At 36.2% G+C, this 16,731-nt stretch overlaps 1 long non-coding RNA gene across 1 annotated transcript; it reads left to right on the plus strand.

Moving 5' to 3' along the window:
• The first annotated feature begins 608 nt into the window (after window positions 1–608).
• On the plus strand, window positions 609–5,746 carry LOC130466825 (uncharacterized). The gene is made up of 4 exons (XR_008926969.1): window positions 609–1,888; window positions 2,408–2,750; window positions 3,076–3,260; window positions 5,618–5,746. It is a non-coding gene; the product is annotated as an uncharacterized lncRNA (long non-coding RNA).
• The last annotated feature ends 10,985 nt before the right edge of the window (window positions 5,747–16,731 follow it).

Below are 16,731 nucleotides of genomic sequence, written 5' to 3' on the forward strand. Positions count from 1 at the left end.
TGCATAAGAATCAGTCGTTTTTTACTCTCTAAGTTTTGATTTTTGGGGCCAAATTTCATTTACGAACAAACTAATTTGGTGGGAAGTTTTTGTAGTCTGTAGTTACAATGTCTGGATTCTATAGTTAGTGTTACATTGGGTTAATTGTCTGTCTTCTATGAATTAAGTTTCTAGAATATTTGGAATCTAGGTTAATTATGTATTTGTGTATGCCTGGTTATCGAGGAAAAAATAGTGATCTTGATTAGTTTTGGCGTACTTTAGCTTATGAATAGAGTGAACTGCCAAAACTAAGGAAGCTAAAAGGAGTGTGTAGACGTGCAAAATAGAAGCGGTCCATTTGATATATTCAGTTGTGTAGCATTTTTTCTTTTGGAATCAGATCTTTATAGTAGTGCCAAGATGGGAACTAAAATCGCAAGTCACAATCATTCTTAGAAGTATTGGTTGGTTGGCCTGCGTACAGTTTTTGACCTTTTCTTTTGGGAATGAGATGCTTTGGGGGCTTATGATTCTTAGTGTTGTTGTACCTATTGCCAAATTTTTGATCTGAGGATAACTTAGCTTCTGTTCTGTTTAGTTTGCCATTCTCAGCTCCCGCCCCCTCCTTTCCATAATGAGTAAGTAGGGAACTCAACTATTTTTTTGGTCAGTAGAGTTGACATTGTAATATGAACTTTTAGAACTTGTAAAGTGTTATTTTGACCGTGTCTAGATATATAAACGCATGAAAAAAAATTAACTAAACTGAATTTCATTCATATATTTGTGTGTTGATGTTCTTCCCACACAAGCAAGCATACTACTGGCTTATACAAGCTTTTTGAAGTTATTTTCGTTTGAGTTCTACTCTTTGTTTTATGTCTCAGGACTCAGACATGTTGCAGGTCTGATCTATGTAGCTTTCTGCTTGGACCAGCAGGTTCTTGTGATTTAGTCTCCTGGAGTTCTACAGATGCAGTGTTGCAGTATAAGGTTGTTGGGTGCTGGTTATGGTTGGTTGTCTTAAACTCAGGTGCAAGTTTGCAATGTTACCAGAAAAGGGTCTTTAAAGCTAGATGTCGTAAACACAGAGCTTGAATATGGAAACCCTTCATGGAAACTGTGATGGCTTCCAATTCACAAAGAATTATGTCGAGAAAATCATTGACTGGGAAACTCATCAGTCATCACCTAAGCTAGTTGAAATCCCCTTTAATCCCACTCGTGTCCTTTTACAGGTTTGTTACTAAGTTTAAGTATTATATTGATATATTTTCAGATTGTGTAATCGACATACAAATATGTGAACCTTTGTTTTACATGATTTCACTGGAGTGCTAGTTGTTGTTGATTTGGCTGCAATAAGGGTTGCCATGAAAAACCTCAACAGTGACCCTAGCAAAATTAATCCATTGGTTCGTTTCCTTTTCTATGTTTTAATGAGCCTGAAAATCATAGTTCAATGATTGTGGCCTAGTATAACTTACGAACTATAAGCCATTCATTGTGCTCTATAAAAGACGTGGATTATATTCAAGTCTCTAACCCAAGAAAGAAATAGGACATGTACTACTGTGCTTTGTGCCTTAAACTAGTATTTATGCTTTCCTTATATAGTTATACATATTTCATTTCCTTGAGAAACATAAACTAATATTGTGTTGTAGGTGAAATAAATTCTTTCATATAATCTCAAATTTACTTCCTAATTTTGCAGGACAGGTTCATGTGGACCTTGTCATTGATCATTCAGTTCAAGTTGATGTAGCAAGATCTGAGAACGCATTCAGGAAAACATGGAACTTGAGTTTAAGCGGAATGGAGAGAGATTGGTTTCCTTAAATGGGGATCAACTACTTCCCGTAACATGCTTGTTGTTCCACCTGGTTCTGGTATTGTGCACCAGGTAAGAGCAATTCTGGATTCTCATTGTCTGCAAAGCCTGGCCTAACGGGAGAGTTTAACTTGACTTCATAATTTTGTATCCGTTTGTTTTAGTGCATATTGTTCTATGGACTACTAGCAACATACTGGCTCATCATGTTATCTTTAAATGTAATTGATTTTTCTAATTTGTTCTTTTGTCATGATATTGGTACTTGACAAATACTAAATTGGTATTTGTTTTACTTCAATATAGGATGTATGTTAGTAATGTTTTTCTGTATAATTCTGAAGCTTCAAGAGTTATATTTCCTGTCTTGGGCTTGAGTGGATGATTGCCTTTGATGCTTTGGTTTTAGATGATTCTATCATTTCTATGTCATTGTTGTTTGTGAGTTTTAGTGTCTTGAGCTCCAACCTTGGTTCTACTTTCCATTTGTTTCGAAGCTCCTCTCTTTACAAAAAAATTTATTTACTCGACTGTATCATCCAGGACACATTCTGAGGAAAAGTTTATGAATGTCCTCTTGCATTTTTTCAGCCTTGCTTCAGTTGATTGAGGCTCAGCAGCTGGCGGCATTGTCAGTGAGAGATGAGAAGGAGATGGTGATGAGGATTTGGGAACAACAACAGCAACATCAGCAATAACAACATCAGTTTTGAGGTTTCATGATAGAGGCAATGGTGAATACGAGGGATTGAGGGAGCGATGGTTGTTGCTGGAGGCATAGCTGGGTTTAACCAGGTGGGGTGTGCATCAGCTGCTACAACAATGTTTTTGGCTCTTGGAGTGACCACATTTAATCCTAACGCATACAATCAGATGAGGTCTGCATTTGCTGCTACATCACCGTCTTTGGCTCTTGGACTGACAAAGTTGAGAGGTAATTTTAATTAGTTATTGACTTTTCGGCATTTCATGGATTTTTTGTTCTACATTTAGAAATTATACTTTGAAATGGATGTGTAATTAACACTCAGTATGTCAGTAACAACTAGAATATTCAGTAGTAGTTGAGAAACATATGTAGTAATCAAGGAAGTGTCACTGGTTTCGAACAACAATAGCTTTGGGGAACTAAATCAGACATATACAAAAATTGAAAAATTTCCTGTAAAGCCATATATTACTGCATTTCATTGCTTTATTTCAGTATCATTGTTTGGCAATATGGCCTGATCTGATGTGAACAAGTTGTGGTGGTTCAGGATGTCTTTATAGTAAGCAGCGTCAGAAACAAAGGGTCTAATAGGATCCATTGGGACCATAGTATTGGCACCGGCATTCCTCGATGGGCACTGTTGGCCTGCTGCTGCAGTTGAGCTGCATAAGCGGAGTTCATGCTGGGGTCTTGGACGGTTGCTGAATTGAAAGTGTACAGTCTACGGATCAGGTAGGTATCTATGTATGCATTGGTGGAATGAAACATATTTTTGTGAATTTACTGTTCAATACTTAGGATGTATAATAATCATAGTAGACCTCTTTAATGTGACTGGTTTAGTGGTTAACAACTTAACACCTCTTTTTACATTTTTATTGATTTTTTCCCTTCTACTCACTATGACCAAAAAACTTTTACCAAAATAGGTGAGTATAAGTCTTAGAAGCATAAACCTAAGTATAATGAACATGTAAAGGGTTTAAAATACTCATTTAGGTTCCTTAGTTGAAAGTTGGGACCGAACTAAGCCATATTAGTAAAAATGTGACGTTTAATGATCAAACGAGCCTTAAATGTGTATAACTTGACCAAAGTAGGCGAGAATGATTATTGAACATTAAAATAAATATAACGAACATGTAAAGTGTTAAAATACTTATTTAAGTTTATTAGTTGAAAGTTAGGAGGGAAATTAGTCATTTTAGTCAAAATATGAACTATAATGAACCAACGAGCCTTAAATGTGCATAACTTGACCAAATTGGGTGATAATGAGTCTTTGAAATATAAATCTAAGTGTATTAAACATGTAAACGGTTTAAAATACTCATTTAGGTTCATTAGTTGAAAGTTGAGACCGAAATAAGCTATTTTAGTCAAAATGTGACCTATAATGATCAAACGAGCCTTAAATGTGTGTAACTTGACTAAAGTAGGTGAGAATGAGTCTTGAAACATTAAATTTAGTCTAATGAACATGTAAAGGATTTAAAATACTTTTTTAAGTTCATTAGTTGAAAGTTAGGACCAAAATAAGCCATTTTAGTCGGAATATGACCTATAACGATAAAAAAGACCTTATATGTGCATAGCTTGACCAAAATAGGTGAATATGAGTCTTAGGAACAAAAAATCAAGTATATTGAACATGTAACGAGTTATATTATTTAGGTTCATTAATTGAAAGTTGGGACAGACTTAAGTCATCTTAGTCAAATGTGACCGATAATGAACTAACGAGTCTTATATGTGCATAAATTGACCAATAGTGAAAATTTGACCTATAATGATCAAACGAGTCTTATATGTGCATACATTGACCAAAATGGGTGAGACTGAGTATTTGAAACATAAAAATAAGTGTATTAAACTTTTAAAGGGTTAAAAATATTTATTTAAGTTTATCAGTTGAAAGTTGGGACCGAAATAAGTCATTTTAGTCAAAATGTGACCGATAATGAACTAACAAGGCTTAAATGTGCATAACTTCACCAAAATGGGTGATAATGAGTCTTTGAAACATAAAAATAAGTGTATAAAACATGGAAAGACTTTAAAATACTCATTTAAGTTTATTAGTTGAAAGTTGGGGCCGAAATAAGCCATTTTAGTCAAAATGTGACCAATAATGAACTAACATGGCTTAAATGTGCATAACTTCACCAAAATGGGTGAGAATGAGTCTTTGAAATATAAAATTAAGTTTATTAAACATGTAAGGACTTTAAAATACTCATTTGAGTTCATTAGTTGAAACTCGGGGCCGAAATTAGCCATTTTAGTCAAAATGTGACCCATAATGAACTAACGAGGCTTAAATGTGCAGAACTTCACCAAAATGGTTGAGAATAAGTATTTTAAACATAAGATTAAGTGTATAAAACATGGAAATACTTTAAAATACTCATTAAAGTTCATTAGTTGAAAGTTGGGGCCGAAATAAGCCATTTTAGTCAAAATGTGACCAATAATGAACTAACGAGGCTTAAATGTGCATAACATCACCAAAATGGGTGATAATGAGTCTTTGAAATATAAAACATAGTTTATCAAACATGGAAAGTCTTTAAAATACTCATTTAAGTTCATTAGTTGAAACTTGGGAACGAAATTAGCTATTTTAGTCAAAATGTGACTGATAATGAACTAACGAGGCTTAAATGTGCATAACATCATCAAAAAGGGTGAGAATGAGTATTTTAAACATAAAACTAAGTGTATTAAACATGGAAGGACTTTTAAATACTCATTTAAGTTCATTAGATGAAAGTTGGGACCGAAATTAGCCATTTTAGTCAAAATGTGATCGATAATGAACTAACGAGGCTTAAATGTGCACAACTTCACCAAAATGGGTGAGAATGAGTATTTGAAACATAAAACTAAGTGTATTAAACATGGAATGATCTTAAAATACTCATTTAAGTTCATCAGATGAAATTTAGGACCAAAATTAACCAATTTTGTTATTATACGGTTCATTATTACTTTGTTATAAACAAATTAAGTCTTAATTTATTGTACGATTCAATATTTATAATATAACTAAAGTGTATATATATTTTTTGATGGTCAATCTTTTTCAGGTATTCAATAATTCGAGGGAGCGGCCTTTCACCTTTGAGGAGATAGATGAAGTTCGAGAAATGTTGGCAAACTTCATCACCAGTGATTGTCTTTAATATTTTCTTGTACTGAATCTTAAATTATTGATGCTAGTTTTTCATATGATTGTAATGTAATCGACTTTTATATTTACAATTATATACTATTTAATTTAATTATCTATATAATTGGATACTTTTTATGTGACATATGGAGGTTAATCAGTGGCGTGGTCCAATTATAATATGTAGCAGGAAAATCGGTTATACAACAAATATAGGCCAAGTGCGGCTCATTTATAGGTTAAGTGCGGCTCATTTTTATGCTTCTGCTGCCCATTTCTATGTCAAGTGCGGGCTCATTTTCAAATTTGGCAGCACCAAATATGTCAAGTGCGGGCTCATTTTCAAAATTGGCAGCACCAAATATGTCAAGTGCGGGCTCATATTCTAAAATTAGCAGCACAAAATATGTCAAGTGCGGGCTCATTTTCCAAATTGGCAGCACTAGAGAAACATCAAGTGCGGGCAGGCCATGTGCTGCACATGTAAAAGCCCGCACTAAACCCCTTAAAATGAGCCTGCACTTGAGGTTTTTTCCTCTAATGATTATTAATTCCACTTGAACTGAAGCGACATCTAGCTAGGCATACATTTCACTTGATCTCATTGAATTATTTAACTTGTATAATTAATACTGAACCGCATTTATTAGACTTAACATTAAATGCATACTTGGACCAAGGGCATTATTTCCTTCAGTCTCCCACTTGTCCTTAGGGACAAGTGTGCATTTCCTAATTCCTTTGTCGCTCGATGCTTGATCTTGAACATAAGGTAAGAGTTGTCATCCTTATTATGTCCAGAGGTATTTCTTGGTTTCAGAGTTCGACTGATTAAATAAACAGATAATAATAGCCTATGATTCATCTGAGCACGGCCATGCATTTTACAGTTTCTAGCTCTCCGAGTGGCCTTGTACAACTTTCAGCATCTCATCCCGATTTATGGGAGGACAATCCTAATCTTGTGATCTTGAGATTAGACTTCGTTTGATAGGTGATTACCCGAGCATTATCTTTATAGCCTCCTTTTACGGTGCGACGGTTGACAACGTCAAAGCAACCAGTTCTCAAACAAGTAATCTCAAATCACTCGGGTATTGAGGATTTAGTGTCTAATAATTTTAATGAAATTTACTTATGGCAGATTTTCATCTCTTACAATAAATTTTCATTGGTCTGTCCGATACTAGTCTTCCCAAAGTAAGTATCTATGCAAATGATTGCGACATTGCCATGTCCACATAGTTCAAGAAACAGAACTACTAGTCATCTTGCATTCTAGTCGTCTAACGTTTTCTATGCGTCCATCTTTATAGAAAACTCCGACCAGGGATCATTTTCAACTTTTGACATTCAAGTTCACTTGATAGACATTTCTTAGTCACAGGACTGGTCCTGACAGTTTATCTTGAATATATCGTCAAATTGAAGGGACTCATCATTTAATAAACCACAAATTAAATGGAAAAATGAATTATATTCATTAATGTGAATGGTTAACCAATAACGTTTTACAAAGTATTAAACTCTTAAACTTTAAAATATTTAAATAAGGACATCAAAGCCATTCTCCAACATGCTTGATTCCCGTTTCTGCAGTGTGCAAGTTGTGCTTCGCCTGCGGCAGAGGTTTAGTTAATGGATCTGAGATGTTGTCATCAGTTCCAATCTTGCTTATCTCGACTTCTTTTCTTTCAACGAACTCTCGTAGAAGGTGAAATCTACAAAGTATATGCTTGACTCTCTGGTGGTGTCTAGGCTCCTTTGCCTGTGCAATAGCTTCGTTATTATCACAATATAGAGCTATTGGTCCTTTAATGGAGGGGACTACACCAAGTTCACCTATGAACTTCCTTATCCAAATAGCTTCCTTTGCTGCTTCATGTGCAGCAATGTACTCCGCTTCAGTTGTAGAATCCGCAATGGTGCTTTGCTTAGCACTTTTCCAGCTTACTGCACCTCCGTTGAGGCAGAAGACAAACCCAGACTGTGAACTATAATCATCTTTGTCGGTTTGGAAACTTGCGTCCGTATAGCCTTTAACAATTAATTCATCATCTCCACCATAGACCAGGATATCATCTTTGTGCCTTTTCAGGTACTTCAGAATATTCTTGGCAGCAGTCCAATGTGCCTCTCCTGGGTCTGACTGGTATCTGCTCGTAGCACTGAGTGCGCACGCAACATCCGGGCGTGTACATATCATAGCATACATTATTGAACCAATCAATGATGCATATGGAATCCCACTCATTCGTCTATGCTCATCTAGTGTTTTTGGGCACTGAGTCTTGCTTAGAGTCATTCCATGAGACATGGGTAGGTAGCCTCGCTTGGAGTCTGCCATATTGAACCTTTCAAGCACCTTATTGATATAAGTGCTTTGACTGAGTCCAATCATCTTCTTAGATCTATCTCTGTAAATCTTGATGCCCAGTATGTACTGTGCTTCTCCTACATCCTTCATCGAAAAACATTTCCCAAGCCAAATCTTGACAGAGTTCAACATAGGAATGTCAATATGTCGACGACATATAATACTAGAAAAGCAATTTTTCTCCCACTGACCTTCTAGTATACACAAGATTCGTCCGCGTTCTTGATGAAACCAAAGTCACTGACTGCTTAATCAAAACGTATATTCCAACTCCTTGATGCTTGCTTCAATTCGTAGATTGATTTCTTAAGCTTGCATACCTTTTTAGCATTCTTTGGATCCTCAAAACCCTCAGGCTGTGTCATAAACACATTTTCTGTTAAAACGCCGTTTAAGAAAGTGGTTTTGACATCCATCTGCCATATTTCATAATCGTAATATGCATCGATTGCTAACATTATCCGAATAGACTTTAGCATTGCAACTGGTGAAAAGGTTTCATCGTAATCCACACCGTGGACTTGCCTGAAACCTTTTGCAACCAATCTAGCTTTGAAAACTTCAAGTTTCCCATCCTTGTCCTTTTTCAATTTGAAAACCCATTTGCTTCCTATGGCTTGGTAGCCATCTGGCAAATCGACCAAATCCCAAACTTGGTTTTCAAACATGAAGTCTAATTCAGATTGCATGGCTTCTTGCCATTGCTTGGAGCTAGGGCTCGTCATAGCTTGTTTGTAAGTCGCAGGTTCATCACTTTCAAGTAATAGAACTTCATAGCTCTCGTTTGTCAAAATACCTAAGTACCTTTCTGGTTGAGATCTATATCTCTGCGATCTACGCGGGGTTACATTTCTAGATGGTCCTTGATTCTCACCAGATTCTACTAAAGATCTCTGAGTTTCAACCTGAATGTCATCTTGAGCATTCTCTAGAGTTTGTTGTTCGACTCGAATTTCTTCGAGGTCTACTTTTCTCCCACTTGTCATTTTGGAAATGTGATCTCTTTCCAAAAAGATACCATCTCGAGCAACAAACACCTTGTTCTCAGATGTATTGTAGAAGTAATACCCCTTTGTTTCCTTTGGGTAGCCCACATGGATACATTTGTCAGATTTTGGTTGAAGTTTGTCTGAAATTAATCGTTTGACGTATACTTCACAACCCCAAATCTTGAGAAAAGACACTTTTGGAGGCTTTCCAAACAATAACTCATATGGAGTCTTTTCAACAGCTTTAGACGGGGCTCTATTTATAGTGAGTGCAGTTGTATTTAGTGCATGTCCCCAAAATTCTATTGGATGTTCGGCCTGACCCATCATTGTCTAACCATGTCTAGCAAGGTTCTATTCCTCCGTTCCGACACACCGTTCCATTGAGGTGTTCCGGGAGGAGTCAATTCTGATAGAATTCCACATTCTTTCAGATGGTCATCAAATTCATAGCTCAGATATTCACCGCCTCTATCAGACCGCAGTGCCTTAATCTTCTTGCCTAATTGATTCTCTACTTCACTCTGAAATTCCTTGAATTTGTCAAAGGATTCAGACTTATGCTTCATCAGGTAGACATAACCATATCTACTGAAGTCATCAGTGAAAGTGATAAAGTAGATGAAACCACCTCTAGCATTTGTACTCATTGGTCCACATACATCTGTATGGATTAAACCCAATAGTTCAGTTGCTCTTTCTCCAACTTTAGAAAAAGGTTGCTTTGTCATTTAGCCAAATAAACATGATTCGCATTTACCATAATCCTCTAAGTCAAATGGTTCTAGACTTCCTTCCTTTTGAAGTCTTTCTATGCGTTTCAAGTTAATATGGCCTAATCGACAATGCCACAGATAGGTGAGATCTGAATCATTCTTTTTGGCCTTTTTGGTATTTATGTTATAAACTTGTTTGTCGTGATCTAATAAATAAAGTCCATTGACTAATCTAGCAGATCCATAAAACATCTCTTTAAAATAAAACGAACAACTATTGTCTTTTATTAAAAAGGAAAATCCCTTAGCATCTAAGCAAGAAACATAAATGTTGTTTTTAGTAAGACTTGGAACATGGAAACAATCTTCCAGTTCCAAAACTAGCCCAGAGGGCAACGACAAATAATAAGTTCCTATAGCTAATGCAGCAATCCGTGCTCCATTTCCCACTGGTAGGTCGACTTCACCCTTGCTTAACCTTCTACTTCTTCTTAGTCCCTGCGAATTGGAACATAAGTGTGAGCCACAACCAATATCTAATACCCAAGAAGTTGAATTAGCAAGTATACAGTCTATAACGAAAATACCTGAAGATGGAACAACTGTTCCGTTCTTCTGATCTTCCTTAAGCTTTGGACATTCTCTCTTGTAATGGCCAATTCCATCACAATAAAGACAGCTTGATGTGGACTTGTCCAGCTTTGTCTTCTTTCTTGACTCAGCATTGCCCTTAGACTTTTCACCTTTCTTGAAGGGTCTCCCTTTAGCCTTGAGTAAATCTTTAGCTTCACAGTCGAGTACTATCTCAGCCTTTCTGACAAGGTGAACAAATTCTGCAACGGTTTCTTCTCTTGGTTCACTTAGGTATAGTTGCTTGAAGCGACCAAACCCACTGTGTAGTGAATTGAGCAAGATAGAGACTGCCATCCTTTCGCTTATTGGTGTTCCTAGCAGATTTAGGCGATCAAAATTTGAAAGAATAAGCTCCACATGGAACCTTAGTGGGACGCCTACCCTTTGTTTAGTGCAAAGGAGCTGAACATGTGTTTCTTGGACCTCCATCCTAAAACATCTGTTATGAGAACTAACCTTTAGGCCTGACATTGATTCAATCAACTCATGCACATTTAGGTCACTGTCCTCCGTGTTTCCACGACAGATATCCCTCAGATTCTTGATGAGCGTAAAAGGTTCGTAAGCTACAAACCTTCTAGCCCATTCATCAGGGATATTATTCAGCATGAGACTCATAACCTTTTTGAGATCCGCATCCCAGGTGGTAAATCTTTCAGGGGTCATGTCTCTGGCATAGTAGCTTGGCATGGGATGGAACAATACATACTCAAGTCCATTGATTCTGACTACTTCAACTAGCTTAGCTTCCCATTCAAGAAAATTTGTTAGGTTCAGCTTGACCATAAGCTCAGAACCCATGATGATGTTTTGATCGTTGTTTGCCATAGTAAAAACTACAATTGAAAAAGGATAAACAAATAAATAACCAATCAAAGTTTCTCTTAATGAACTTTAAATTCTAGCATACAAGCATAATTTATCATTTATTAAGCATTTTATTCAAGTTATGTGTTCTGGCAGGTGTGAATAAAATGATTCCACGATCCTTAAATCATTGAAGAATTAAGCACATTATGTATTTAGACTCAATTCTAAAATATTTTAGGTAAGCAAAGCCTTTACTAATAGTCTAGAAACTACTCTTGGTTGATAGGTACGTCTAAGAACATATTAGGTAAACCTATCTCATTTGCAACGACATAAAAGGACTCCTTACTTATATCGTTGAGTTTCACCAAAACTAACATGTTCACAATTATTTGTGTACCTTAACCCTTTAGGATCAATAAGTAACACCTCCCTTAGGCGGAAAACTATTACTAAGATTGACGTAAAGGTTTATCCAAGTAAGTGTTATTTTGGCATGGCACCTTTTAACTCAATTTTAAAGTTTGGAACTTAAGGCTCTTACTATGTTGGTTAGATTTTAAGTGAACTAAAATCCTTAATCATGTAACATAATCAAGCCACAATCTCATGCATAATTAAGACATATTTAAAGCAATAAATAACTTAAAACATGCATAAGATATAAATGTGATCTAGTATGGCCCGACTTCACCTTGAAGCTTCAACTTCAAACTCCGTCTTGAAAATGGATTGGAAACTCCTTCTTGAATTTCACCATGGGAGGCGCCATTTTCTTCAAATAGGATAAGCTATAATTTAAACTAATTACAACTATTTGATGGTACGCACACCATTTTAAAGCAATAAAATTTGGTACTTTAGACCAATATTACATTCAAATTAATGGTACGCAGACCATATTTACTATCCTATTTGGGCCATACTAGTCACTTTCAATAACCTGCAAAACAGTACATATACACTATATACCATTCACCCATTCATTATCATGAATGGCCCACATAGCTGGTTAGTAGAACATATTATGCATCACATAAACATTTGCAGCAATTAATCAAGGCTTCCAATAATCTACCAATTATTCAATCCTTATTAATTCTAATCAAGTTGTTTTAACCTTAAAGGAATGTAGACCTAATCAAGAGTTTATGACTAAAAGCTCCCACTTAAACCAATAAATTTACATGCTTTACTAATTTTAAACATAAAATTGTATTTCCTAGTCTAACCGAAAGCATACAAATTTAATTAAAATTTAAAGCTCATATAAATTAATAATTGAATCCTTTAATTTATTTTCAGTTGAATTAAATAAATAAATTTAAATTTATTCAAGGTTTTAATTTTAGTAAAATAATTAGTATAAATGAAATTTATAATAATTAGATTATTCAAAATTAAATTCCGAAAAAAAATAATTTAATTACGAATTTTAAAATTAATTTAAATCGTTTCCGAACTGAAAATTCAAGATTAAATTCAAAGCGCATCAATCGGATCAAGACGAGGCACATGAGCTTGCGCCCATGCCCCGTCGAGTCACGAGGCAGCAGCGCCCCTCAATTGATCGCATGGCAATGCACGAGCAGGACACACGCACACGCAGCCAACCCAGCCACGCATGCGCGCAACCCGTCTTGCTCAACACATTCTGGTTTGCTCGCTGGGCGAAGCAGCGCGCGCTGTGGCGCTGCATCCATCGCTGCCCACACGCGTCTGCTCGTTGTGTGTTGCTTGCTTGCTCGGCGAGGCAGCGCGCTGGGCGAGCGTGCTTGCTGCCCGCGCTGCGGCCTCGTCTCGCCTGTGCCTTGCCTCATCGCCCCATCGCCCATGGCTCGCAGCACACACGCCCAGGCATCACTGCCTTGCGCGCGCACCACGCTTGTTGCTCGCTGCAATCGTACCGCATGGGCGACGAGCTCCCTTGCTCGTCGTCGCATGCCCGCACTATACAACACCCCTTAAGGGTAACACGTAGCTTCCATTGCTTTGTGCGTGAAAAATTCATGAGCGAATTATATAAAATTAAAACTTTTAATTCAAATTTATTGAAAAATTAATAAATTATATTAATTTCATAAATTTAGGGCGAAAAATCGAAAATTTATTAATCAATTAATTTCCGATTATCATGGATTCAAATCTAGGTCATAAAAATTTAAAATTTATCAAAAATTAACAATTTTTATGGTGGTTTTTAATCATGGATACCTAATTAAATTGTCAATTAATATGAAAATCAAATCAAATTCTAAATTATTCGAATTTCAAAAAATTAATTACAATTACAAATTAGGTTGTATAATTAACAAGCTTAGGCATATAAATTTGTTAAACATATACAGTAGGTCAATCAAAAATCAAGATTTAACAACAAGAAGCGCAAATATTTAATTTAACATCTTAAAAATTACAAATTTTGCGTTCGAAAAACTAAAACCTCCGAAAAGTCATAGTTAGCTTCGAATTTGGGAATTCTGGCTTCGGCCGAAAATTAGTAATTTTGTCAAAAATTTTAGAATGCCTTTTACATACATAATTGACACAAAAATCACTCGATTTCGTTAAGAAACGAAGAAACTGCAGAAAAACCTGCGAACATATAATTAAATAATCGCAAATTTGCAATTAATTACAAGTACGAAATTAATCACCCCTTTTAATTCGTTGCAAATTTATAAAATTTAACCATGTTAACTAATTATTATGGAATTAATTAGAGGCTCGTGATACCACTGTTAGGTTATGATACATATAATTGAATATAAATCATGCGGAAAAACCATAAAGCCAGGAATCCAAATTAATTGCCACATAACAATTAGCATAATTTAGGACACATACACTTTGTAGCGTGCCCTCCCTAGCTGCGCCCGAACCGAACAAGAACAAGTCTAGGACTTCAAATGTCGTCCCTCCGTAGATAGTCCACAACACGCTCGGATCCGCCTTAGATTTAATTAACTAGAATTGCACCTAAGGTTCTATGTAATTTTCGGTTTTTATAGCAAATAAAAATCTGAGTTTTAAGCCTAAAACTTGTATGAATACTTTTTATGTAATGTACATAAATTGTGAATATGATCACCTATTTATAGGGTAGGAAAATCGGATATTAGAATCCTACTAGGAATCAATTTAGCAAATCTGAATTTAACTTAAATTCAATCACCTAATTTCTAGTAGATTTAGGAAATTAATCTAAACGAATCCTAATCGATCAAGGCTTCGTACACAAACACAAACACACACGCATAGCCTACGAAGGGCGATGTGCTCGGCCCAGCAGCTGATCGCAGCCCACGAAGGGCGCGCCAGCTCGCTGGCCATGCTCGCGGGCCTGACCTTGCTTCTTGCTTGGCTGGGCTTGCTTGCTTGGTCGCAGTGGGATGCGCCTATGCGCTTGCTTGTGTGCGCGGGCTTCGCCAGGCGTTGGACCTAGCTTCGTGCTGGGCCTTGCGTCTAGCAAGCTCGTCCGATGTTTATTTCGTACGTCGCGCTTCCGATTAATTTTCCGATTCCGGAATTCATTTCCGATTCGAATAATATTTAATATTTTCGATTCCGGAATAAATTTCCGTTTCGAACAAATATTTAATATTTCCGTTTCTGGAATTATTTATCGATTCCGATAATATTTCCGATTCCGACAATATTTCCGTTTCCGGCAATATTTCCATTCCCGTAAATATTTTCCGATACGTACCATGTTTCCGTTTCCGGCAACATCTACGACTTGGATAATATTTATATTTCCGATATGATCCATATTTCCGTTTCCGGCAATATCATCGTTTCGGGAGTATTCATTATTTGCCTTTGACGATCTCAGCTCCCACTGGAACCAAGATCCGTCGATTCCGAATATCCATAGATGGAGTATTTAATTCCATTAAATACTTGATCCGTTTACGTACTATTTGTGTGACCCTACGGGTTCAGTCAAGAGTAAGCTGTGGATTAATATTATTAATTCCACTTGATTTGAAGCGGCCTATAGCTAGGCATACAGTTCACTTGATCTCACTGAATTATTTAACTTGTATAATTAATACTGAACCGCATTTATTAGACTTAACATTAAATGCATACTTGGACCAAGGGCATTATTTCTTTCAGGCCATGACCAGAAGACATGAAGCACGAAGTCAGCAAAAGCTGAGTACGAACAAGCTAGAATAACATTCTATCCTAACATGCTTCACTCGACAAATTAAATAATCCACATGGAAAAGCCATGTAATAAACAAACAAACATGGAGACAAGACTCGACACTTGACACGACTCTTGACTCACAGATTAATAAAAGGTTGCTTCGAACGGGTAAAGTAAAGTATCCTCAAAAGGAAAGAAATGATGATGGGAGCCAACCATACACCAAGATAAGTCGGGCTACTACCGACAGTCGGGCCATACCGACAGGAATTCCAATGCACAACGGCATAAAAGAGAATGAAACAACGTCTTGTATCATTCTAGGAGTACAGGTTTTCCGGCAAGACTCCCCCCATTGTTCATACTCAAGGTATATACGTTCCAAGAGTTTTGAAGCTCTTTGGGTTACACTTTACGTTAATTAGTATATTATGTTCAAGGCGACTCAAGACTCTACTCAAGACACAACATACAAATAATTAAACAACTAAACAATTCAACAATGACACTTCATTAATTTACTTCTTTAGGACTTGTGATCAAACATAGACTCAAGTGAAATTACTCCCATTGTCCCTTCTCAAAAACACTGTTTGAGATAACCCGACATTGCCTATTAACAAGCGGGATGTGCCCTTAGCACGAATTGTCCTTAATTCAATTCACATAGAATCTCTAATGTAGAATATATATTGCTCACCGACAATATTCGACTGGCTCAATATTTATGCTAGACATCCTGTACTATAGCATAATAATAATAACAACTTGCATGCGCACTACTCATACATGCAAACCAACTTGAACAACATGCTTGACATAATTCAACGATTATAAAATTCCATAACATGATAGTTCAATAGAATCTATAAGGCATAATTCAATTCATAACATGCTCGTTCACATAGATTCAACAATAATAATAACATGCTCGTTCTCAATATCAAACATGAATTCATAACAACATATAAGTTCACATGATTCACATTCAATACACTTCACAAAGTCCTCAAGGGATGGGTGGTCACCCTAGTCTTGTACGTACCTGGAATACCTAAGTACGGGGGCCACTGTGCGAATCACGACTTACTAGAAATCAACTCCTATAAACACAAAAGGAGAAACTAAATTATTATCCATGTTTACTAAATTTCCAGCAACTATTTAAGATTCTAAAACTCTTAGTTTAATTAGAAATCATCCATGCATTAATCATTAATTTAATAGTCTCAAATAGTCAACTCAAGCCCTAACATAAAAACATTGACTTTTTAGCTTTAAAACCATTAAAAACCAACTTTTTAAAACTTATAAACAATCTGAAAATTTAAATTGTCATTAAATTAT

This window comes from Spinacia oleracea, chromosome 2 (assembly GCF_020520425.1).
Source record: "Spinacia oleracea cultivar Varoflay chromosome 2, BTI_SOV_V1, whole genome shotgun sequence".
NCBI classification, from domain to species: Eukaryota; Viridiplantae; Streptophyta; class Magnoliopsida; order Caryophyllales; family Amaranthaceae; genus Spinacia; species Spinacia oleracea.